The sequence below is a fragment of the Canis lupus genome, chromosome 2, assembly GCF_003254725.2.
Source record: "Canis lupus dingo isolate Sandy chromosome 2, ASM325472v2, whole genome shotgun sequence".
Classification (NCBI taxonomy): Eukaryota; Metazoa; Chordata; class Mammalia; order Carnivora; family Canidae; genus Canis; species Canis lupus.
In genome coordinates this window covers 27,602,622-27,629,269 of record NC_064244.1, presented here as the reverse complement: position 1 = coordinate 27,629,269, position 26,648 = coordinate 27,602,622, and the positions used below count along the sequence as shown (strand labels likewise).

General features: G+C 40.0%; 1 long non-coding RNA gene across 2 annotated transcripts; it reads right to left on the bottom strand.

Moving 5' to 3' along the window:
- Positions 1-17,174: 17,174 nt before the first annotated feature.
- LOC112659100 (uncharacterized) lies at positions 17,175-23,952 on the bottom strand. 2 transcript variants are annotated; one of them, XR_003136174.2, is made up of 5 exons: positions 23,852-23,952; positions 23,408-23,568; positions 19,697-19,840; positions 17,686-17,738; positions 17,175-17,385 (listed from the first exon to the last, which is right to left on the bottom strand). It is a non-coding gene; the product is annotated as an uncharacterized LOC112659100 (long non-coding RNA). The 2 variants fall into 2 exon arrangements; XR_003136173.2 differs by having other exon boundaries at positions 19,718-19,840.
- Between the last annotated feature and the right edge of the window lie 2,696 nt (positions 23,953-26,648).

Below are 26,648 nucleotides of genomic sequence, written 5' to 3'. Positions count from 1 at the left end.
CCCACTTGGGTAGACAAGGTACATACACTCCTCATTTTTCTCCTCTGTGAACTGGGGATGGTAAGTACATCTCTCTTCAGGGTCAAGGTGAAGACTGAATATGCTGATACAGGTAGAGTGCCCAGAACAATGCTTCGCACCTAAAGGAAATTCAGTAAATGTTAACCAGCTATTATTGTGGGCCAGAAACGGGGCATGGTGCTGGCCAGGGTCAAGACAGGATAGATTGTGAATTCTTAATTGTTAAGAAACCTGATTTAGTAGTAAAATATGATAAACACACAAATAATAATGAGACAGAATGTGCTCAGTCAGAAAAGAGGAACAAAAGTCTGTGCAAGGGCTATTGTTTAAAGAATGCTGCCTTGCGGGAGGGTTGGGTGATGGGGTGACTGGGTGATGGGCACTGAGGGGAGCACTTGGTGTTATACTCTATGTTGGCAGATCGAACTCCGATAAATATTTATAATATATATAATATATAAATATTACATATATATTATATATACATAAAAGAATGCGGCCATGATCATCTTGCCTTGACACAATGAGAGTTAAGCTTAAAATGTTTATCAGGTGTGGTTTTGAGTAACTGCATGGGAGAGATTGTGCCTCTCAGCAAGTTGGTTGAAAGACTATTTCAGATTTGTGTTTTCTTGAGCTAAAGGAGTTGAAGCAATTAGGAAGTGAGCATTGTGAGTAAATTAAACAGAATCTTCCCACATTCCAAGCGATATAAACTTGGAAAGATGGATCTATGAGCAAAATAGATTCCTTGCTTTTGATAACAGAGAAAGGATAAAAGGTCCATAAAATGGCTAAGCCATTGGTCTTTCTCTGTCCTTCTGCCTAAGAAACACCCTCTGCCCACCGTCCTCCATCCTCATCATGCCTCTCCCCACTGAGCAGGACAGTTGGCTCAGACAGCCCATAGCTGGGTAAGCCATCAGCCCTCACCTATCAGCAGTCATATTTATTTTTGGAAATTATGTCCATTGAGAGAATATGACACCAAAGTACTCAGGTCAGAGAAATAGGGGGTGGAGCTTCCTGCTTCTTTCTCTGGCCATGGGACCAAGTTAACAGACTTCTGCTCTGCCTCCTTGCTCCATTTGGTTTATTTTTTGAATTCTAGAATTAGGAAGGAGGAGTGAAATGAGTTGTTCCAAGAGGACCCTAAAATGCCAAGGCCACATTGATATACTGTTCATAGTGGAATCCAGAAATCTTTATGACCCTGGTTGGCAGGTAAAATTCACTGAAATGGATGTAGGAAAAGATGGCATACTGCCTGATATACAGATTGCCTCTTTTTCTTCTTTTTTTTTTAACTTTTTTAAAACTAAGCTCTATACCCAATATGGGGACTTAACTCACCACCCCAAGATCAAGAGTCACATGGTCTACGGACTGAGCCAGCCAGGCACCCCTGATTGTCTCTTCCAAGTTATAGATCACCTGTCAATAATTAGCCTATATCTCTTCTATGATCCTGATATAATTATGCATCCTTTGATGGAAGGACTTGTTTTCCAATTTCTCTGGCTTTATTATTAATGTAGCTTCCAAAAAGCCAAAGGCCCATCTTAAATAAGGTAGACCACAGTTAATTGGAGAAAATCAGGAATGACTTCGTAAGGAGGTACATGTTGTCCAGTTCTTGAAAATAAAAGCAGGATCTCCCCAGGCAGATATGGGATATGGGCATTGTGAAGTGGATAGAAGAGTATGGGAAAGCCTAGGAGAGTAGCACAAGTCATTGGGACCAGGGGAATGGTGTTCTCAGACTGGACAGTCCCCGTCTCACAGTGGCAAAAGGCCACCAGGTAGGAAAAGGCAGTTCCTGATCAGGAAGGTTCTATGCAGGAAGAAAAAGTCCCCTAAAATACCAGAGGGCACACACACAGACACACACACACACACAGAGGGCCTCGTAATACAGTTAATTTCTTCATTGGGAATCTGTGACACCTTTCATCAGGAGTGACGGAGGGAATACACCTGGCCCTCCGTTTCTCTCCTCAGGCTGACTCCCCCACTCCTCATCTTCATCCTACTGGACCCATGTGCACAGAGCTAGTGCACATTTAAATGTTCACCTCCCATGTCTGGGCTGATATAATAGCCATAGATACTTTCCAGTTTCTCTGATAACTGTCATTCAGTTGTCTTGTACATACTGAGTTGTGATTTCATCGCAAAGACAAATTTGCCAATGCAATGACATCTTCACTCCCTTCCCCCTTCCCAGATCTTCCCATGAGTTCCCCTCTCATTCAGCTTGCAGATGGCAGACTGTGGGACTGCTTGGCCTCCACATCCTTGTAAACATGTTCCTATAATCAATCTTTCTCTGTCTGTCTCTCCACATATATATTGGCTATATTTCTCTGGAGAACCCTTACTAACACACTACTCAAATGTCACTTCCTTTATGAAATAGAAAATTGCTCTCATCCACTCATAGTTCCACTAGTGTCTTCACAGCACTTACCATAACCTGGCCTGGTTTAATTGTTGCTTCTCCCTCGCCACCCCCCTAACCCCCCAAGAACATATCCTAAGACAAAGAATTGCAGATTGGTATCATATTTTCTAATCTGAGCATAGGCTCAGGGGCCCTCAGATTAGCTGGACTTACATTTTGTCCCCACTACACACTAGTGTTTGCTGGAGAATGGTGGTCAGAGTACTGGTTTCCATGACCTAAATATGTTTGGGAAATTCCCCATAGAATAAATGCATCCTGAAGACAGACTACCTTTCTGAGGCAATATGAGGCAATATGCCTGGCACCGAATGTTATGTCTTGGTACACAGTAGGTGCTCACTAAATAAATATTTATATTTATATTCAAATAAAAATTTGAATGAACAAATTTAGGAAAACTTTTTATCCTTGCATATATTCCTATTAAAAATCTTGAAAATGTGCTAAAAGAAACTTGCTCTGCTTTGTTTAATCCCACCCTGTTGTTTCTATGAAACCTACTTTGGTAAGCCCTCCTGTAAGATTATCTTCTTGTCTGGCTCCCAAGCATGAAGGGAAACTTTGCTCATTAAAAGGCTATGGTGGAGGAGGAGGTGATCCTAGCACTATTGACAGCAGGTTTTGCTTCCTGTTTTAAAGATGTTGAAAAGCATAGATCAGTGTATGCGGAGGCACTTGGGGATTTTTCCTGGACAGCAAACAGCTCTTACAAAACAACAATTTGATGAGCTCAGTGCAAATGAATCAGAAACATATGGATTCAATTTCCCTTGAAACACACATGGCTTTAACAATTAAACACCGCAGCGATTAGTTGGGAAAAGAATACACAACAGGGATTTGATAGAGTCCAAACATTTGAAAACATGTTTGAGGTCTTCTCTGAGCCCCAGATGGGGTCATTCCTACAGAACACATGGAGTCCTAGCTGCATTGGCTACAGGACACAACTTCCTTTTCCAATTGCAACCTGCCAGGGACATTAGCAGTGACTCTCCCTGCAGCTCCGTGGAGGAGAAATGACTTTTTTTTCTTGAAAGATAATGGATTGGGGTCAAATGATGATTTTTTTTTTTTGTTATACTTTCCCATTTGTTAGACTGATAAGGTATAGGAAGAGACAAAGTATATAAGGGTGTGTGTGTGTGTGTGTGTGTGTGTGTGTGTGTGTGTGTGTGTTTTCCATGGTAATGCTCTCCAAGGAATTCAAATCTCTCCAAAGACATTATCTCATTCATTTGTATTATTTGCACCCAAGAGGCATCTATGATTGCTCCAGTTTCACATAGAGGGAAGGTACACGAAGTAGGGTGTGGCCAAGATGGCACAGATGGCCCAAGGACCAGCCATACAAGAGCCAACCTCTCCAGCCTGCAGTCTGCGGATTTCTGTCTCCAGCTCCACCTGCCTTTAGATTAATAGGACCATGTACAGCATTACTATATATTAACTTAAAACTGGGTTTCCTAAGGGGAATTCTAGCTTTTTTCCAATGAAGCTCTAGCACTGAGCAACTGGTGAGAAGAATGCAATTAATTTTTCCCTCACAAGTGAAATCATTACATAAACTATCTCAGCAGCCCCTGGGGCCATATACAAGACACTGAATTACACGTCCCCAAAGCTGAGCCTTCCATCAACAGCTTGGAGCTGAAATGAAAGCCCAAAAGGCCATATTATGGTATGTCCCCGTCTTCCCTGAATGGGTGTGGTGGCTTCCTAATCAGCGCAGATGGGGGGAAAAACCTTGGGCACCCCACCCACTTCATTTCAAAAGTATAGCAAATATATACTTTTTACATCAAGAAGGATTTGTCTGGAGGATCTAGTTTTTCAAAGTTTTCTATACTAAATCCATCTTTCTCAATTGCTTGTTTTTTTACCCTGCAGGATTCCCCAGAGTTTATTTAGGAAAATATTTTAAGGCTTGAGAAAAATTCACAGGTGACACACTAGTAGTTCTAGCTGAGCATGAAACTCATGGGAGGCTTTCATGAAAGCATCCCCCTGACACACACCCACACACACACACAGACACACACACACATCCCAAGAGGCACTAATGTGCCTGCTTTGAGAAGGAGCCCAGAAACCTGCTGTTTCTCAAAGGCCCCAGGTGATTTTAACGGGCACAGAGAGCAAGCCCTGACCTGCACCTGCCCCAACCCTGTAGCTTAGAGGGTGAAGCAGCTTTGCCAAACTCACAGCCATTATCTTTTGTGTTCCATCAATTCCTTCATTCCAAAAATGTATTTATTTGTTGGGGCACTTGTTTTAAAATATACCTGGGGTCTGTTTTTATCTGATATGTTAAGACATGCAGATATGGAAATGACTCTCAGGAAGGAAGAAGTTTATAGTCACAGATCCCTAAACAGAGAAGGCTCAGCACACCACACAGGGACCCTCCCCCCTATACCATCCCTTACCGTTCCTCACCCCCAGGGAAGCACCAGGGTCAGTCAGGAGGCGGAGGGAGTGAGAGGGAGGCATGGGCACCTTTCTTTATTTCACAGGAAGGACTGGACAAGGCTGAGTAAGAAAGCTGAGCAGGTTTAGGATTGGATCATTTGCATAATTTCAACTGGCTCTGGGGTGTAGGTAGGTTCTTGAATTTAGGGCAGAGGAATAGTGTCCCCAGCTGCAGCAGCCTCAGGAAAGGAGGCAGGCGGGGATTTGGACTTGCATTTGGTTGGTTTGCATATCAAAGTCATACTCTTGAGCAAGCCTGTTCTCCTGCAGAAGCTAGCTAGATGAGGGAGGGCAGTCCCTCCCGAGTCCACAAGGTCCCAAGATGTCAAAGCATGCTAAAATACAGGAAAATTCTAAAACATGATGAATACAGTATCACATTAGCCATCAGAGTGCTAAATGCAAATTGGGAAGATAAAATAGTGATAAAAGGGTTCCGACTCTGTGTTTCCAGCTTCCACATGGTTTTCAGATTGTCATTTCTCTTTTTATCTTCCTAGAAAATCTGGAAAGTCCATAATAATACCATCATTCCTCGAGCTAGACACCAAGGCTGACAGAGGGAAGGTGACACCATTTCCTTGCAGCGGAAATAGGATTGGAAACCAGGTCTTTTGCCTCCTGGCCCCCAGCCCTGCAGAGCTGGGCCAACGCGGGAACCTTGGTCCTCCTCTAGGAGCTGTTGTGCCCAGATGCACAGGGGTTGGCCTCCCATGCTGCCAGGTGCAGCCAGCCTGTGCTGGGATCTGCCAGCAAACAGCAGTGAGTGCTCTGCTCTTCGGAGCAGGAGACCATCCCGTCAGTGTTATGGGTCAGATGCGTGTGTTTTCTCGAAGAACATAATTAGAAAGGTGGCCCATATATCACAGATAAAATACTGATGGGCCAGCCACGGAGAATGTTGTAGGTTTTGACAGACAAGACGGGGTGCCTCTACCAGCAAATGGGCATGGTGTCATGTCATCGACAATGACGTATGTGCTCTTGGATGGGGAGAAATGTATCTGCAGCCCTGGGTCCTTCCTTACAGTCCTTCTGCAGCTATAAGGACATCAAACAAACATTTAGACAGAGGGCCCTTTAACCAGCTTCTCGGAGGCAGTGAATCAACTCAGAAAGTAATTCAACCCGCACTCTCAAGGTGCAAGGGAAGGGAAGAAAAACTCTGTCTTTAGATTTCATCCTCCCTACAGACCCATTCGTCAGCCTCCTCAGAGAGTCTGCATCAATCCCGTCTGGACCACTCACTGAAGAATGCCCAGCAGGGATGGGGGCTAGCTGGCAGGTGTCTCCGCTCTCTGGGCTATTTCTGTCCTTGAGGCAGTGGGCAGGTGACTGTAGGGGTGTGATGGGCAGTCAGCATCGGGCTCCTACGGCCCCTGAACCTCTCAGGGGCCCCCAGCACTTCCTCTATGGACTACTTTCCCATTAGCTGCTAGCACCGGTTAAATAACTGGTTTTCAGGAGTTGGATTCCGTGGGATTCGTTTGGGGTCTTTACAAATGAATAACACATACACATGGGAACTTTGCTCAGTACATCAGTACAATAAATTGGAAACATGCAGATTACCGGTATATCCAGATGCACAAAACTCAGTGGTTTGGGTTGGCTGCATGCTTGATTCCACAGATGAGGGTTCCTCAGGCGTGGGAAAGGAGTCTTCTAGGACCAGGATCTGGTTCCCCATCTCCACACGAGCATTCTCTCCCTGATGCACCACAAGGATGCATGTGGCTTGTGTATGTGTGTTTCACCAACTGAAGATTCTTAGACGTTGTGTGTTTTGTGGGGTTTGCTGATTTTAGTCCAAAATCAAATTCCCTTTCATGGTGGGAAGCTAGTCATGGAAGTAGCTAAGCGATACCATGTATTTTATCATGAACCAGTATTACCCGCAGAAGAGACTCGTTTGGATTCGCTTACAGCTTCCTTTCTGTCAATGAAAGTCTTAACCTGCAGCATCCTGCCGTAGAGACCAGAGCTGCATGTTGAACAAGCACAGAACAATTTCACGGATGGGCATGAGGCCTTCCCTATTTCTGTTCACACCCATTGATTATGCAGACACTTGGCGGCACACCATCTCTCTTACAGAGGGATGATGGGCTCTCCCTTTAGGATAGCCACCAATGGAGGCAATGCAAAATGCTGAGTTCTCTTTCTCGTGAATACATTTCTAATCAAAAAGAACAGGATGTTGACACACTTAGCCCGGATAGGTCCATAAACTTGAAGGGATTTGTTGAATAGCAGGTCAGTAAGGAACACTGCCCAACTTTCTCTGTGGACAGGGGGCAATGTTTTCACCTTCCGGCCTCCCGGCTCCTTGTGGTGTGGCCCACTCTACCCCAGGCCTCTGCTCCACCTTCTATGTTCACAATGATGCCAGATTGTGCATTTCTTTGTTATTTTTTATGTTTTTTATTTTATTTTTTTAAAGATTTTATTTATTTATTCATGAGAGATACTGAGAGAGAGGCAGAAACACAGGCAGAGGGAGAAGCATGCTTCCCACATGAAGCCCAATGAGGGACTCGATCCCAGAGCCCCGGGATCACATCCTGAGCCGAAGACAGTCAGTCAACTGCTGAAGATTGTGCATTTCTTTGGATATAGTCTGCTCTCTTTCCTCCCCTCATGCACACATCAGAAAATACATAAGGCTTGTTATTAATGCAGTGAGCAATCTTTGATTGCCAACTGCACCCTTTTCATGTATAAATGGAAAAGAACATCCATTATTTCCTCTACCACTGGTCCCTTTCGGCCTACCTGGGGGAAAAAAATCATTCCTACCCATCATTGAATGGTGTTTCAAGGTCATACTTTCCAGAAGACATTCACAGGTCATAGAACAGGGGATACAATCTGTGTTAATTTTCCTAGAACCATTATAGCTAAATAAAGAAGAAAAACACATGGAATCCTTGCACAGTGTTGGTGGGAATGCAAAATGGTGCAGCCACGTTCCTCAAAACATTAAAAATAATATTGCCCTATGATCCAGCAATCCCACTTCTAGGTATTCATCTCAAATAGTTGAAATCAAGATCTAAAAGAGATATGAGCACTCCTGTGTACATTGCAGCACTGCTCACCAGCCAAGATGTGGAAAGACCCTGCTTGTCCATCAATAAACGAATGGATAAAGAAAATGTGGCATATAATACGTGAGACCTTCAAAGAGAAGGAAATTCTATAATATGCCACAACATGGATGGACTTTGAGGATATCACGGTAAGTGAAATAAGCCAGTCACAGAAAGTCATATACTACATGACTCCACTTAAATGAAGTATCTAAAATAGTCAAATTCACAGAGCTACAGAGTGAACTGGTGGTAGCCAGGGTCTGGGAGGAGGGAGACGCAAGAAACTACCATCAAGGAAAATGAAGTGAAACAAGATAAATAAGCTCTAGGGATCAGCTGCACAAGCTGGTACCTGTAGTCAACACTCATGTACAGGTAAACAGGTGTTAAAGGGGCAAACACCATGTCAAGTGTTCTTTTCACAATAAAATAAAACAAGGAAAACATGAACTCTAAATTGCCCTTAATCTTTTATCCACTCACTCCTGCTGACTCCAGGCCACTACCCCTCTCCTGGATTCTCACAAAGCCCTGTTTCTCTGCCGTCATTAAATACCGAAGAGCATGATGGTTCTCAGATGGGCACAAAGGCTTGGACACAATATTCTCCCAGCTTCGTGAACAGAGTTAAACACTTGGATTTTACTTGCCTTAGATTCTCTCCATGGGAAGAGTCTGCCCCAAGGCAGCCTTGCTGAGGCAGCTAAAGAACTGGAAGTCTCTGTGAGGAGACAGCCAAGATCCAAAGGGAGATCTTCGGCTTCCGTGGCTGCATGGCCATTACCCAATAATCAGACACACATTTCCTATTTCTCAAAACACTTGGTGATGTGTGTGCCATTGCATTTCCACATCCTGTTTATAGAACATGATATTTATCTATTAGCATTTCTCTCTCAGTGTGTTGTAAAATGGCAGGCTCTTGCTAACTTCATATAAACATTTCAGGGACCTTTGAGACTGTTACTAAGTCATTTAAAGCAGCTATGGTCTTCATAAAAGCTTTATTAAGAGCATCCACTATGACGTTATTGGACCTAGAGTTTATTGCACATGAAAGACCTTTAATTTGGTGACATATGTAAGCCTTAAATATCATTGATTTATACTTCATCATCATTTTCCGGTGATATTGCCAAAACGTAAGTTTATCCAAAGCTGTTTGTAGTTTTAACAGGCACTGGAGGAATTATGAGCAAAGTGTTGTGATACAAACCTTTGTACATAAGACAGCATTGCCCAAGGGTCCCGTGGCCACCTTCTAATATGGGAATCCATGCACACAACAGTGTCTCTCCTCACCTTCCCAACTGCCTCCTCAGAACTTACCCCTTCCTTAAAGGAAGCAGAGTTTCCCTGTCCAAACCTCAGGCGCTCTACATAAGTATCAAGACTGAAGCTTATTTGTGAACATCTTGCCCTTTCTTCTTTTAATATTATAAGCTAACAATGTTAGGTTTTGCCACATTTTAGCCTTACTCTTTCATTCATTCAACAAATAATCATTGAGTACTTCCTCTATGCCAGACGCTGAATTTGGCTCCAAGGATACTATACTGAACAGTCTAGAACTAATTTGTTTTTTTTTTATAAATTTATTTTTTATTGGTGTTCAATTTGCCGACATATAGAATAACACCAGTGCTCATCCCGTCAAGTGCCCACCTTAGTGCCCGTCACCCAGTCACCCCCACCCCCCGCCCACCTCCCCTTCCACCACCCCTAGTTCATTTCCCAGAGTTAGGAGTCTTTCATTCTAGAACTCATTTGTGAACTGCCCTCAGCAACACTGGGCTTTGAAAAGGAATTTATTACAATACCAGCAGAATTCATCATACTATACACCATTACAGCCGAGCTTAATAATTATTAATGAAATATGAGCATTTCTATGTTATTCATGTTTTGTTAGTACATTATAAAAACAATTAGTAATATCATCTCTCCTGGATAAAATACTTGTAGAAGTCCAGTGGCTGAACTGCTGAAAAGACACATAGATGCCTATAAGTAAATAGACATCTTTTGGAAGATGCCAGAAAATTGTATCAAATGTCTGTCCCTAAAAGTTGCTGGTAGCTTTTCAAAAGATTTACATTTCTTTTCAGCAAATTGCTTTCTTTTGACTAGGGAAAAAGCTCATATTTGATTCAGATGAATAATACCCAACTCATAGCAGGGCCCAGTTTTGACTTCGATTTCTTATGGGTTGTTGTTCCATTTTGATTACAGCTTGTTGAGTGGTCATACCTAGAGCACTTACATGATTTGTTCTCACGCCCAGTTATTCTTCTTTTTCTTCTGTATTCCCTATTCTTCATCAGCATGGTATCTCCCATCGGTCTTGTAACCCGTGATCTTTGCTCGAATATTTTGTGAGTGTCTCTTCTATAATTTCTCAGGATTCTTGCACCAGCTGTTTTTCGCACGTCTGAAATCTTGGTTAAGTAAGTAAATGTACAGAGACCTGTAGGCATCCTGTAAATAATCACTAGGAACCAGTCATCTGTTCATTTCAGCAATTTGCAATAAACACGGTGTAATTTTCATAGACTCTCTGGATGTTTGCTCTCATTGCACACGTGAAATTACATAGTCACATGAAAATTATACCTAGCTCGACCTGAGGGAAACATATATCACTGTTTTATAGGGAAAGATATTAGTAAGCCCATAATCATGTCCAAGGAAGTAGTATATAGACTATTAACAAGATTAGCATTTTCTGGTAAATGCATCATTTCTGGAATTGCAGAATATATTAGTTAAATGAAGTATTCTTTGCTCAAGATACAAAGAGAAGAAGAAAGAGAAGCCTAGTGAGGTAGAGAGGGGTGGGGTTTGGAGGCAGATGGATGTGGATTTAAATTGTGCTGTTTCTTCCTAGTATTAACATTTGACACACTCAGCTTCAACTTCTTTATCTGTAAAATGAGAGTAACAATAAAACAAATATCAAAGGACACCACACAAGTGCAGGTTTCTATTCTTTTTTCTTCCTCTGAAAGGGGAAAATAAACCCCAACACGTGTGTAAACTATGTACCACCCGACATCAGAAGACAGGAAAAATTTCAAGTACCAAATTTGAGATTGATGTATTGGGGCGGGGGCAGGGGGATGGAGATTATTAAATTTTCTTGTTCGGAGGAAACGTAATTAACATGATCTGTTTGGCTTTCTTTTTTCATGCCAAATTCACTTTCTAGTCCTAAAATAATGTCGTGCAAATCACTGGCAAGTTGTTTCATGTTCCTGCTTAATAAAAAGAAAAAAAATCTTTTTCTTATACTTAAATGTCTATTTAGTTCCATTTGGGTCATTTTCTTTGAACCAAATGCAAATGAGTAAGGATTGCAGCCATTTTATAATCTTCCTTTAATCAAATCACTACAAAGCATCAGCCCACTGGGCAATGGGTGACATAAATCGTATTAACTCAATTCTGTGTTTCATTAAAGGATTTAGTATTTTTATGAACCAGAATATCTGGGTCAATGCCATGGAAACTTCGATCAAATTGCACATCTTATGGATTCAATGATCTGGAGATCATTGGACAGGATGAAGATGAAGTGTCAGCTTCCCTATCACTCTGGTCTCATTAATACATGGTTACTTTTCAAGAGTCCAGTAGTGTGGGAGGGGCAGTTGGGTCCTGGGCCCAGAACGCTAAAGATAATCTCTGCATTCCTTTTTCTCTACACCGTTGAAATACTTCTATGATTTCTCTATTTGCCTGTTTTCACAATAAACCAAAAAAGACAAAGTTGGCAGTAAAAAAAAAAAAATCCACTGAACAGTATTGCCTAAATAATTTTTTTTTTGTCTAAATAATTTTTTTAAATTTTTTTATTCCTATTAGATTTATAAACTATGACAAGCCACTCCTGGAAACTTTTCTATATATCCACACTTCAGGCACTTCTATGTAATATCTAAATATTTATATTTCCTTTTTAAATGGGAGACCCAAGAATGTTCCTGTAATATTCATGAGAACACAGAAATGGTTATGAGAAGAATCTCTGCCTCCCAAAGAGGGAAAATGAGCAAAGCTGGGAGAAAGGATCAAGAGTGTAGTTTCCAAAGGTTTCAAACATCTAGGTGATTATCATCCTAGACACAAGACTTTTCCCTGGATTTGCTGTTTATAAATAACAGGCCCTGGGACTCATTTCAGGTGGTTGTTTTCATTATTTCTCGCTATTGGTGGTTTGGAAACAATGGATATTTTTCCTTTGTCAGTCTCCACTCTTGGCTTTCTCATAAAATGTATTCCATTATACGCTATAGAGCTCTAGAATAAGAAATTCTAGGGCACTTAGAGATCTGTTAGGTCAACTCTCCACTCTATAGTGGGAAAATGGAAGCTCTAAATGGTGAGAAGACTCACCCAGGGTCCCAGGGCAAAGTGGGATGTAAAGTTTGAGGAGAGATCAGGTTAGCAGACACATTCAGCCCCTTTGTGATCCTTCTTAACTTTTTGGCATTATTTTTTTTAAAGATTTTATTTATTTATTCATGAGAGATACAGAGAGAGGCAGAGACACAGGCAGAGGGAGAAGCAGGCTCCCTGCGGGGAACCTGATGAGGGACTCAATTCCTGGAGCTAGGATCAGACCTGAGCCGAAGGGAGACGCTCAACTGTTGAGCTACCCAGGTGTCCCAACTTTTTGGCATTATTAATGCAAATATATTTTTACATGTTAAGTTAAAAATATGAATAGGCCCAATTTTTGTTTGCTTTGTGTTGGCTCCACTTAATTTCTCCAAACCTTCAACATTTTATTTTTTATATACCATTTTCTTCTGGATATCAATGTTTTAATTGAAATTCTTATATACAACCATTTTCCCCTCTTCCCTCCTCTTTTATTACCTGCCAAAGCCAAAATACTATTGGGGGCTGTGTCAGATGTCTTCCTGCCAGGTCAGAAAAATAAATGTATTTTGCTCCTCTGGATTAACTTTAAAGAAGCTAATTTTATATATAAATATATAATTTGGCCTTAAATATATGTATCCAACAATGCTAATGGTTGAGTACAGGGATAATCATGGTTTGCACAATTCCTCAGCTGAGTTGTACTTCATAGCCCCGTCATGTATAACCCAATATGTGTATTTAATGAAGCAATTCAATTCCTAGCTGGTGCTCAAGTCAGTGATTGGCATTTGTGAGTCCAAATACTCAACGTTAATTCTGCAACTTATTGCTCTCCAGCTTAGGGAAAGTCATTTAGGAATTCCAAGCTTTCATTTGCTCAATGACAAAATAATAATGGTAACAGTAATAACCTCCTTGCCTGTCTCCCAAGGTTTCCGTGACATTACTTGGGCTCCCCATGTCTTTATGGATAGACACCCCGTCCTATGATAGACATCCCATCCACCTCTATTGTTCCCACTGCCAAAATGTACCAATTAACTATGAAACAAGAAAAAGACCCTTGGGCTCTATTCAAGTCACATTCAGGTTTGAATGAAAACATTTTTGCCATTTTGGTATATTTCCATTTTGAAGCAAACTATGAACCTTAGAAGAGAAAGGTGACAAGGTGTCAATGGTGCTTTTTATTCTGTGTTTCAGATGTAATGGGATCATAATTGTTAGGGTAGCTGAACCTCCTCTGAAGGAGACAGTTACTTGGCTCTCGCCCCATCGTGGCAGACTTACCATCATATTGGCTCGACCACAAATGATAAAGAATGAGCCGGAGGAAGAAAAATCTGACCTGAAAAGCTAATCAACCTAGAAATGCAGAAGCTAAAAGGCCCCGGGGAGGGATTAATGCCACAGCCAAACCTCTTCTTAATTTTGTTAATCAGACATTTGTCAGCACAGGGCACTTTTTGCAAGTGTTGAAAAAAAAAATCAGAGCTTGTGAAGAGGGCCTGGGACACATCTTATTACTTTCATTATCACTGGGGAGCATTTCTCAAGTTGACTTCCTAAAAGGCATTTGGGCTTCTGTCTCTTGTATGAAGATAATTATTTCTGTCATGATGAATAATTTAACCACCATTCCCAACTCCCACCTGCAGACCACTCATAACTTTCAATAAAAAGAGATACACTGCTCTATAACATAACAGCTTCTCTATTTTATGGACCTGGCAGAAATTGTAATGAAAGCAAAAATGTTCCTAAACCTTCCAGCCCCAAATTATTATTGGTTGGTATCACTTGCTTTTTCCAACATAGGCTCATAGAACATTGGCACTGAATGATTCCTTAGATGACTATAGAAGAGGAAAAACAAAAAGAAGCTTAGAATAATTCAGCACTGTGATCAGGGTACACAGCTACCATGCGGAGTGGACTGTTAGATCTTGGTTTATGTCCTCAGAAAACAATTTCCTTGGCTCTTACTCCCTCGAAGTCCAATGCAAATGTCACAGGGAAGCAAGGCTCCTGGCTTGGAGTTATCACACACTGACTTGGTCACCTCAAACATTTCAGGGTTTGTTTCTTCATCTGTAAAACAAATCTGATAACTTAAAACACTTATTTTGGAACAATCTCAAACTTAGAGACAAGGTGTCAATCCAATACAAAGAACTTTTCCCTGAGCCATTTGAGAGAAAGTTGTCACCATGGTGCCAAGTAGGGTTGGTACTCCATCAACCCAAATACTTTAGTGTGTATTTCCCACAAACAAGGGCAAAATCTGCAATATAGCCACCTCAATCGGATACCTTCAGCTTCACCTGTTTTTTCAAAAACATCCTTTTGAGCACCAGAATCCAGTTCCAAGTCACACGTTCCTTTCCATTGTCATGTCATTCATTTCCTTCAATCTGGAACAGTTTCAAAGGCCTTTTTAGATTTTCAGGACCTGGACACCTTTGATTATTATAGGCCACTCATTTTACAGAACAGCCCCTAGTTTGGGTTTCTTTCATGTTTCTTCATGATTAGATTCAGGTCTGTGACAGCATTGTTACAGAAGTGGTGCTGTGCCCTTCCAACTGTATCTTATGGGAGTGTACTATTTCGATGGTCCCATTATGGATGTTGTTAACTTCAGTCACCACGGCTAGGATGGTTTCTCCTCTTTGATGGCATGTTCCCTTCATAATTATTAGGTATTTTGTGGATAAATAGTTGGAGACTATGTAAATATCCTCTTCTTATAAAACTTCTAATTTTTTCATCTATTCATATGGACATGAATTCAAAGCTTCCTATTTTATTCAATGGGGTATAATACTTTAAAATCATTCTTGATTTTGATATTCTAATTGTTCCTGATTTAACCAGGTAGGAGCCCCATCAAGCTACATGCTTTTTTCCTTTGATGTGTGAAGTAATCAGTCTGTGATTACTTCATTACTTTTTGGTGCGACAAGATATTCCAGACTCATCTTGGCCTTTCCCACTTCTGAATCTGAGTCTGCTGTTTCTCTAAGGAACCCTAGACCCTGTTAGTAGTTAATGGTATTTAGAAACACTATATGGACACTGGGTAGGCTCATTGCACACCCCCACAGGTACATCTATGTTTATTTCTATAGCTATCTCTAGACAGTATATTGAAAATCATATGCTCACACCAAGACCTACAAATTTAATCTATATCACAGGGGAAAATATAGTTTTTAAAATGTTTTTTTCTATATTTTCAACTCCCTTCTCTGGTAAGGAGAAAGCTGGTTTCCACTATCAGTAATATACTTATTTATTTGACCAACACCCCAGCACATTAACATGTCTCCTACACTTCTGGCCCACGTTATACAGATGCCTTCCTCATCCTATGTGAGCCCTCAGAAGCTCCCTGGGCCTTCCTCCCTCTTGGTTTATTGCCTCAGTCAACACCAGCTCTGATACTTGCAGACATCATCTGTATTCTGCTCATATGTCAATCCTTCATGTGGACTATACTTCTGTGTGGACGCCACCATCATCCCACTTGAGTTTCAACCCTTAGATCAGGGCCACCACACATCTCTGTACCCCACACAGATTCCTTGCTCTTCCAACCTGAAGGTTTTTGGACAGATTTTGCCTAATACCTTTTTAGTCTTGACTCCCTTCTAGGACGGCTATAAGTGTTTGATGAAACACAGAGTTTCATCAATGGACACTTTATAAACCATGAAAAGTTTAATGTCCTGGCTGGAGAATGCCCTTCAAGTTCTCAAGCTTGTCAGGCACATGTGGCTCTCTTGAAATGGGACCATCAGTGCACACCCTTCATAGATCGCCTCAGGGCTCTCCTCTTCACTCCTCTACCTACCAGCTCTGGAAATAACTCAGATTTGTGCTTACGGCTACTCTCCCAGCCTCAGTATTGGCCTGGGTCCACTCTTATACTAAACTCCCTACTCTACTATGCTCATCCTTTTCACACCGTCCTTCAAGACAATCCCCATGAGACTTCCATGGGCGTTTTTTTTTTTTTTGTTTGTTTGTTTTGTTTTTTTGTGGAAGAGATTAGGACAAAACCAAGTGTAAGATGCTGATAGTGACATTCAATGTATTCTTCCCCATCCATTAATTAAGATAAAACTGTTTTTTCCAACAAAAACTCAAGGTGTAGAGTAGATCACAGAAAACAGAATGTTTATTTCTCTCTTCTGTGAATTCCAAAATGGCACCAGTGGTAGGTGGGCAGCTTGTCGTTGATATTAGAACTGCTGTAACCAAACACTATAAACTGGGTGACTTAAACAACAGAAGTTTATTGTCTTGTTGTTAAGGAGTCTAGAAGCCCAAAATTGAGGTATCAGTAAAGTTGGCTCCTTCTGAGGGCTGCAAGGAAGGACTTGTCCCAGGCTTTTTCTTCTCGGCTTGTAGATGGCTGTTTTCTCCCTGTGTTCTTCCTCAGTGCCTGTGTCCAATTTCCTCTTTTCATAAGGACATCAGTCATATGAGGTTAGGGCCAATTCTAATGACCTCACTTAAACTTGACTGCCTATGTAAAGACTTTATCTCCAAATAAGGTCACATTCTGAGAAATTAGGGGTTAGAATTTCAACAAATGCGTTTGGGGGGAACACAATTCAGCCGCTAACAGTGGCTCCTCTCTAAGTATTGATCTAGGTACTTGGGCTTCTTTAATCTTTTTAAGATTTTATTTATTTATTCAAGAGAAAGAGAGAGTGAGAGAGAACATGAGCAGAGGGGAGGGGCAGAGGGAGAAGCAGACTCACCACTGAGCAGGAAGCCCAATACAGGGCTCAATCTCAGGACCCCAGGATCATAATCTGAGCTGAAGATAGACATTTAACCAACTGAGTCACCCAAGCATCCCTGAGCTTCTTCAATCTTGTGACTAGGTTGTCTTCAGTAAGACTTCCAATGAGTAGTTGAGTCAAGCTGGTGAAAGGAAAAAGAGTAGAGAATATCAAACGTTGGCAGGGTTTATGGGCCCAGCCCAGAAATAGAGCACATCTCTTGCTTTCTATTGGCCAGAACTTAGTTACAGAGCAGAGAAATGGGTAGTGTGGACTGAATGTATGTCCAGAAAGAAGAAGAATTGGTTCTGGTCATCTGTTAGGTCGTGTCCTCCATCTCTTTCTCTATTCAGTACTACCCAAGAAGGACAATATAATCAGGAGGATAAAGATTAGAATGTTGGCTGTGAGATCTTCAAAGAGAAGAAAAAATAAGACTTACCATCTCTCTGCACTTCTAGGACACTCTTAATGTCTTCATGATCAATGTATGCCCTGTTGAAAAAAGATATTGAAGAAAAGAAAGGTCAGTGGTGGTCCAATATTGACTGCACATTTTAGCACTTCAGGGATGCTGCTCTGGGGTGAAAACCCATGTCCTGTTCCCACCCTGGTGTTGTTACTGCTCCCTTTTGTTTGCCTGAATAGATTGTGCAGACCTGGATAAGAAACTCTAGCATTCTCCTGAGAGGTCATACTTCTTTCCCTGGGGCTCCTGTTATCTTTATTTTATAATATTAATGATAACTGTAACCACCAGCTGGGTAGTGTTAAAAAGAACATTATCTTACAAAACTGAAATTCACTGCTGGGAATTTCTTCTAAACACCGTTATGCATAACAATATTTTTAATGGGGTGATTCCTACCAACTGGCTCACAAAACTCTTGTCATTTTTTAAAGCAGAATTAAATAATACCAGGCAGCAGAGTGTGTAAGGCATAAATTACAGATGGCAGGAGGGCAAAGACACTGTGTGGTGAATAAATTAAAGTCCTCAATTATGAGGCTAGTGAGAGAGGTATGAGGAAAGAAAGCTGAGGCCACTAGAGAGAAATGTTTTCATATGACATTGAAATTGGGCTGCCCATCCAAGAAACACTAAGACCTAAGGACTGAGTACACCTCAAAAGATCTTTACTACAGAAGAGAAGGATTTTTCTTGGGTACAGCACATTACCATAAAAATGTAAGCTTTAATTTTTTTTCCCCACTAGATTATAAAGTCCTAAAAGGGCAGGTGTGGGTCTGGTCATGTTTATACAACAAACGAAACTTGAACTCATTATATATCTGATAGGTGGTGATGAAACATACACAAGGACACACCTTGCTCTGAGAAAGTCTGTGCTTGTCTCCACTGCAACTTCAAATTAAAATGAGGTCCTTCTTAAAGCCTAGAGATTAGATGGACAAGGGAAAAATCCTTGATTTCTCTGTAGTCCTTGCCTTTGTGGGGATTTAAGTATTACTACTTCAGCCTCAGAAATATTTCTCAAAACTGGGCCTTTCTCACCACTTGTATGGATTTGAATCTTCAGCATCACTTGCTTTTTTTTTTTTTTTTTATTGAGGTTCTTTCTTCTTTCTTTCTTTCTTTCTTTCTTTCTTTCTTTCTTTCTTTCTTTCTTTCTTTTTATTTCTTTATTTGAGAGACAGGAGGCAAGGGGCACAGGGGCAGAGGGAGAGAAAAACCCAAGCAGACTCTGCTGAGCACAGAGCCTGAAGCAGGGCTTAGATTCCAGGATCAGACCCCAGCCAAAACCAAGAATTGGAAGCTTAGCTGGCTACACCACAAAGGCACCCCAACTGAGAATTTTTTAAAAATGTTTTTCTGTTATCTCTACAATTGGGATTTTAGCGCTGTCACTAGTTTTGCTTTGTCTTCGTTTGTTTTGCTTTAGTGGTTGTTTGAAGGATTATGCTATGCATTCTTATCCTCTCATAGTCTACCTCCAAATAATATTACATCACTTCCTGTAAAATGTGAGAGCCTTACAACACTTTACTTACATTTCCTTATAGTTTATCTTGTTAGTAGGATGAGGAGAGAGGGGGACAATTATATGATTATCCCAAAAGATGTATAAAAAATAAGAAAAAATGTTAATATCTAGGTTTAGTAAAATCCTATAGAAAACTAGAAATAAAAAGTACTTTTTTAAACTGATAAGGGGTATCTATGAAAAACCTACAGGGGTGCCTGGGTGGCGCAGTTAGTGAAATGTCTGCCTTTGGTCATGATCCCAGGGTTCTGGGATGGAGCCCAATGTTGGGCTCCCTGCTCAATGTGGAGTCTGCTTGTCCCTCTCCCTTTGCCCCTCTCCTTTTTGCCTCTCCCTTTGCTCATGTTTTCTGTCTCCCTCTCTTCAAGTAAGTAAAATCTTTAAAACAAAACAAAACAAAACAAAAAACAAACAAAAAAACAAACAAAAAAACCCCCTTCAACTCACATCATCTTTAGCAACTCACACCATCTTTAATGGTGAAAGCCTAAATGCTTCTTCCCTAAGATCAGAAACAAAGAAAGGGTGTCTTCTCTTCCAATTGCTACTCAACATTGTGCTGGGTGTAGGGGTGCTCTTGCCCAATAAGATCTGAAAAATAAATAAAAGGAAAACAATTTAGAAAAGAAGAAATCAAACTGTCTTTATTTGCAAAATTATGTATGTAGCTAATCTGAAGAGATGTATAAAAATAACTACAGAAATATAGTAAGATTGAGAAAGCTTACAAAATCCAAGGTCAAAATATAAAAATCGATTGCATTTCTATACACCAGTAATGAACAATTGGAAAAAAAAAGAATTTTTAGGGCAGCCCCGGTGGCTCAGCGGTTTAGCGCCGCCTACAGCTCAGGGCGTGATCCTGGAGACCCAGGATGGAGTCCCACATCAGGCTCCCTGTGTGGAGCCTGCTTCTCCCTCTGCCTGTGTCTCTGCCTCTCTCTCTCCTCTCTGTGTATTCTCATGAATAAATAAATAAAATCTTTAAAAAAATACTAAAAATTAAAAAAAAAAGAATTTTTAAAATAATACTACTTGCAATGGCATAAAAAATAAAATAATTTAATAAAATATGTGTAAGACCTGAAACCACAAAACATTGCTGCAGAAATTAAAGAGAGATAAACTATCTTCATGGATTGGAAGACTCAGTATTATTAAGATATCAATGACCTCAAAATGTATCCATTTATTCAAAGCCATCCTAATGCAGTCCTTACAAGTTTTCTTGTAAAAATTGACAAACTAGTGTTAAAATGTATATGGGGTATACAGAGAATGTAGGATACCAAAATAATTTCGAAAAAAGAGGGCTTATATTTCCTAATTTGAGTATTACCAAAAAATAAAAAATAAAAATTAAACTCTAGTAATCAAGCAAATGTGGCATTAGCATTAGGATAGTCATGTAGGCCAATGGAACTGAATGCAGAATCCAGAAATAGAACCACACACATCTAGCTAATTCATTCATTTGACCAAAGAGCCCAGGTCATATGATTGGGGGGAGGACAACCTTTTATAAATGGTGCAAAAACAAACAAACAAACAGAAGCCTCAATTCTTACATCATTCACAAAATTATCTCAAAATGGATCACAGACCAAATATATTTACTAATGCTGGAAAACCTCAAAAAGAAACATAACTGATAAACTTTACAACTTTCTTGTAGGCAATGATTTCTTAAGTGAAACAAAAAGCATTTAATCATAATGAGGAAAAAATGGCACTTTGGATTCCAATCAAGATGAAAACTTTCTGCTTTTTGGAATACATCATTAAGAGATAAAAATGAAAACAAAAACCACTAGCTAGGAGAAAATGAGAAAATATAGTATATTATATATATAAATAGTATGTATATATCTTATGTTTTTTATATTATATATATGACACACATTTGTATCCAGTGTATATAATGGATTTTACCAATTCAATAATAATCCAGTTAAGAACTGGGCAACATTTAATCTGACACTTCATAAAAGAAAGTATGTGGACAGCTCGGGTTGCTCAGCAGTTTGGTGCTGCCTTCAGCCCAGGGCGTGATCCTGGAGACCCGGGATCGAGTCCCACATCGGGTTCCCTGCAGAGAGCCTGCTTCTCCCTCTCCCTGTGTCTCTGATTCTCTCTCTGTGTGTGTCTCTCATGAATAAATAAATACAATCTGTAAAAGAATTTTTTTAAAAAAAGTAAATAAATAAAAGAAAATATGTGAATGGCCATAAGCACATGAAGAGATGCCAAGTGTCCCTAGTCATCAGCAAATGAAAATTGAAACCACAATGACATACCACTGCACATCCATTGGAACAGCTAAAATTTAAAAAGCTAATAATGTCAACTATTGGCAAGGATGTAGAGCAACTGGAACTCTCATACATTGTGGTGGCTCATATAAATTGTACAACCTTGGAAAACTGCTTCACATTTTCTGATAAAGTTGAACATGCATTTATTACATGACCCAGTGATTTCATACCTAGGTATTGACCCAAGAGAAATGAAAACATATGTCTACAAAAAGACTTTGATACAGATGTTCATCGAAACTTACTAATAATAGCTAAATCTCAAAAAAATGTCTAAAGGTAACTACCATATAAATAGTAATATATATATATAGTTTATCTGTATATTGCAATACTAGCCAGTGATAAATAAAAAGGAAAAATTACAATATAAGAAAATGAATCTCAAAAATGTTATGCCGAGCAAATGAAGCCAGACTCGAGTATAGATAATGTGATTCTATACATATGAAATTATAGAATAAGCAAAAGGAGTCTCTAGCAATTGCAAACAGATCAGTGATTATCTAGGACTGGCAGCACAAAGGGACGTGAGTGAACTTTATGGAATGATGGAAATAATCTGTATCTCATGTGGATGGTGATTATATGTCAAAAACCTCTGAAACTGTGCATGTAAAGTGAGTACATTTTATTATGCTCTATATAATTTATACTTTAATAAAGTTGATTTTAAAAAACAAAAATGACATATCATTTTTAGACTATTAACCTGCCAAAAAAATGTAAGAATTTCCAAGAGTTGATGAGGAAATGAATAAAGGACACAGCTCATCAGATAATCAATGGACGAAACCCTTCCATAGGGTAATGGTGCAATCTTTAGTGACAGCTGTAACAACGTGTACTGTTCTGTTATTTTCTTTTTCTTTTTTTAGATTTTATTTATTTATTCATAAGAGACAGAGAGAGAGAGAGAGAGAGAGAGAGAGGCAGAGACACAGGCAGAGGGAGAAGCGGGCTCCATGCAGGGAGCCCGACGTGGGATTCAATCCTTGGTCTCCAGGATCACGCCCTGGGCTGAAGGCGGTGTAAACTGCTGGGCCACCGGAGCGGCCCTGTTCTGTTATTTTTCCACTCCTTTCTAGGACTTGACTAGACAAATGTACAAAGTTTTAGCCTTAAAAGTGTTCATCTAAGTATAGTTTTTCATAGTTAATATTGAAAATAAACTGTCCAACAATAGCATAGAGGTTAAGTAAATTATATTCATATGCTAAAGGGCCATTCAACCACTAAAAAAAATGGAAATCGTATTTGTCAATATTGAAATACATGCTTAGTATCTTATAAATTTAAAAATGCTTGTAAAACTGCATGCTGTGATCTTACTTTTGTGCAAATTTTCACAATAAAAAGGTATAAAATATAATAAGTTACTATCAGTAGTTTTACTGATAAGATTGCAAAGATCCTTTTTCTCTTCTTTTTTTAGCTAATCAGCTTTTTCTCATTAATTTCAAATAAACATGCAATGTTTGTGTAATGACAAGAGATATGAGTTTATGATGCTAATGCAACTGCTGGGTTGCTCTTAATAAGTAAAATAAAGGGTAGCATGGAGGACCAGGTGCTATGTGGAACATTATGAAGACAGGCATTGCTGATGTGACCGAAACCTCCCTTTTTGAGTCTGTACTTGTGGATGGGAACCAAATCCCAGAGGGGAGCCATTCCTGGGTTCCTGCACCCCATACCCCCACCCCCAGGCCCCACATTGCAGTCAGACTTCTCCCTCTTTCAGTTCGTCCTGACATGAATGACTTCGTCTATTCCTCCAACCAGTGGACTCTCCTTGATAAATCCATTTTGAAGGAAAGCTGCCTTAGGAAGAGCCACTCACATCAATGATGACAGGGTAGTAAATTTGGGCTGAAGTGACTTCATGTCGATGTAATCTCCTCCACAATATTTAAACTCCGCGAAGGGGACAGCCATCTACTGTAACATAGAGAAGCCTGACAGCTTCGCGCGGTGGGAGGTGTACAGGTTAGATCTCAGCACCTGGTGGATCATAGAGATTTATAAAGTCATCACAGGAGAATACCTTAGGTGGAACTCCTTGAGACCTTTCAAATGTCTCCTGGCCAAACACCTAATAAGCATCCTGGACGTAACTTGAGAACTGGAACTGAGAATTGCTGTGTATATAAGCCATGACAGCTCTGTGAAGCCTTACAAGGGAAGGTTCAAAGAACCGAGTTAATTAGCTTAGTGGGAAGAAAGTTGAAGAGAAATTTAATAACTATCTTCAGGAATCTGAAAGGTTCTTATAAATAGACTATACCCATCAGTTCTCAGTATCCACAGAGAGCAAAACTTCTGATGCAGCAAGAAGGCGCTGAGTAAGACATGCTTCAGGACTTCCCCATTCCACGCTGCAGTAGGTTGCCAGGCGATGGAGTATTCCTTCCTGGAAACCTTTCAGAATAGGATAGACAAGCCACGGTTTGATTACCTGGATTTAGTTCTGGATCAAAGAATTAAACAAATGCCCCTGTGTGTCCTTCCAGCATGAGGGATTTAAAGTTTTATTTTAACTAGCAAGTCAGCCTATCAGAAGAAACCCATTGCAATGGCCACAAAGTGCTCAGTGTTAATTTTTCTAAATACCTATATTATGTGTAAGAATGAGATTAATTAAATTTAGAGCTCTCGACATGGCAAAGGCCGTGTATTTTTAGACTTAAAAAAATGCAGCCAAAACAAAACACTTCTTCATGCAAAGAAATTTAAAAGTAATTCGGACACTTTGTGCCCTGGAAAAATTTCGAAACCTGCTATCATCAGGCACCAAACATGCAAATATCTACTTTTGTCAACTGTCAAGCAATAAATCAATGAGTTTGTGTGCTCTTCAGCAGAAATGCCGTCCTCTCCAGTTCTGGCCAGGAACAACAAAAAACAGCTAAGGAAATTCATTTCTTTCCCGAACCATTTGAAAATGTCATGCTTTGTTTGCAACTATTTCAAGATCTGAGATGCAATTAGGTCCCAGTAGTCAAAATATTCACCAACAAACCCAGCGAATGAGGTATTAACCACACCCTGATGAAATTCCTCCTGGAAGCAGGCTGGTAGTGCAGTCAATTAAAACAACTTCAGTTTATTTAAGACTCAGCCCATGAAAACATTCCCCAAAGCTTCAGCTATGAATAGTTTTCTTGTGCAGCTTTCCAAACCTTAGCCTCAGGGCCGAAACATTGTGCATAAAGCACAAGAGCTTGGAAGTGAGACTCATGGGTCTGGAGGGTTGTTTTTTTTTTTTTTTTTTTTCTTCTCCTGTGAAGCCTTTAGCAAAGCAAGCTGCTAGCAAACTTTTGTGCCCCAGTCAAATTCCAGGGTCCCAGAGTAGTAATTAACCATTAGCATTGGCACCAAAATAAAGCACCAATATCTTTTGGTGAAGAGGCAAACAAAACGTGAGGCCTTTAGCACTAGTTAATGAACAATTATTAATTAATCAACTCTGAAATAAATAACCATCCTCAGTTTTGCCAGGGACTATTTACTTCCAAATTATTCCCTCATTACCAGTAACAACCAATTTAGGGGCTGTATTATGGCATCGATTTTATTAATGTCACATTCATAAGGCTATTGTAACAATAAAATGACATGCAGCTGTTAAAAGAGTTTTTCTTACATATTAATAATGTATTTATGGTAGATTTTAACATTCTATGTCTAAGGCTGCAGCACTTTATACACAGGACTTGCAAAAAGATTAGCCAGTTATGAATCCATCATTCTTACCTGTTCTCAAAATAAAGACTTAACATTTAAAAAAAAAAAAAGACTTAACATCTTCGTGAATTTTGCAAAGGCATTTGCACATGTAAAGGGTTGTAGCCAAAATATTATTTTAGGCAAAATTATTGATTATTATTTGTAAAACTGCCCAAGAAGTCTAGTAATAAACTTCTGTATGATGTATTGATCTCTTTGTAAAGGGGATAGAACAATCCCTTTCTGCTTTTCCCCGTTTGGGTCTGGGTAAAAGGTGAGCAGTGAGCAGAAGTGGCTATTCCAGTTAATTAAGGATGAGATAGGGCAGATTCTTTTAATATTTTTGTTTTAGCGCTAAAAAGAGACAACTTTAAGAAATACATGTTCAGTTATAGGCAAATCAGAACAGGGACGGCAATTAATAGATTGGTTGTGTATTTGTAAAATCAACATAGAAAAATCTAAGTATACATACAAGATAAATTTAAAAGGACAGTGCTTACACAAAAAAAACTCTGCCAGAAATCCTTAAAATAACAAACTCCCCTTGGCGTTATCAACTGTGTATTTAAATGTTGATATACAGTTAACTTGGCTGAAATATGCATCTTATGTAAGAAAGTGACAAAGGGGATCATGGAAAGAGGGCCAGTCTTCTTTGTAAGCTAATGATCCCTGAATTCAAATTCCAGTTCTGTGAGTTTGGGGGATTCACTTCTGTGAATGAATCTTCATCTGTAACATGGGTTAGTAAACTGCCTTTGCACAGTTGTCCTGGGGATTAAATTACATAGAATATATAAAATGCAAGGTTTATGGAAGGCACTCGCTTAGTATTACAAATGTTACCTTGTGATATACCCAGGGAGTCAGCATGTGGGGAGCCTGAGAGAGAAACCCCTCCTAAAGCCACCCATTGAGCAAGTCCAGTTCACGGAGACCATACATCCCAAGTCTCTCCAAATCCCTCTTTTTCTCACAAAGGCTTGCACAGGACTCTACTGGGTGGCAATTTGGTTGTCTTTATCTTGTGCATTAAAAAGCGGAAAGAAGAAAGATTTTTTTTCAAAGGAGAAATGATGGTTGTTCTAAGCCACCCAGAAAGCATGATGGACAAAGCCTGTGAGGCCCTGCGTCGAAAGCTCTTCCAACAAGCGTGCCCACGAGGAGAAACATGCCACACCTGTGGAAATGAAGTGAGAATTTAGAAACAGAAGTCCAAGCTTGAGAAGGTGATTTTTATGTTTCCAAAGCAATACTAGAGAACATCCTCATGGAATCTTCTCAGTGAAGGGATGAATGGGAGCCTGGGAAGGATGTGACAGGACTAAGGATACCAACCTTGTTTTTCCCCC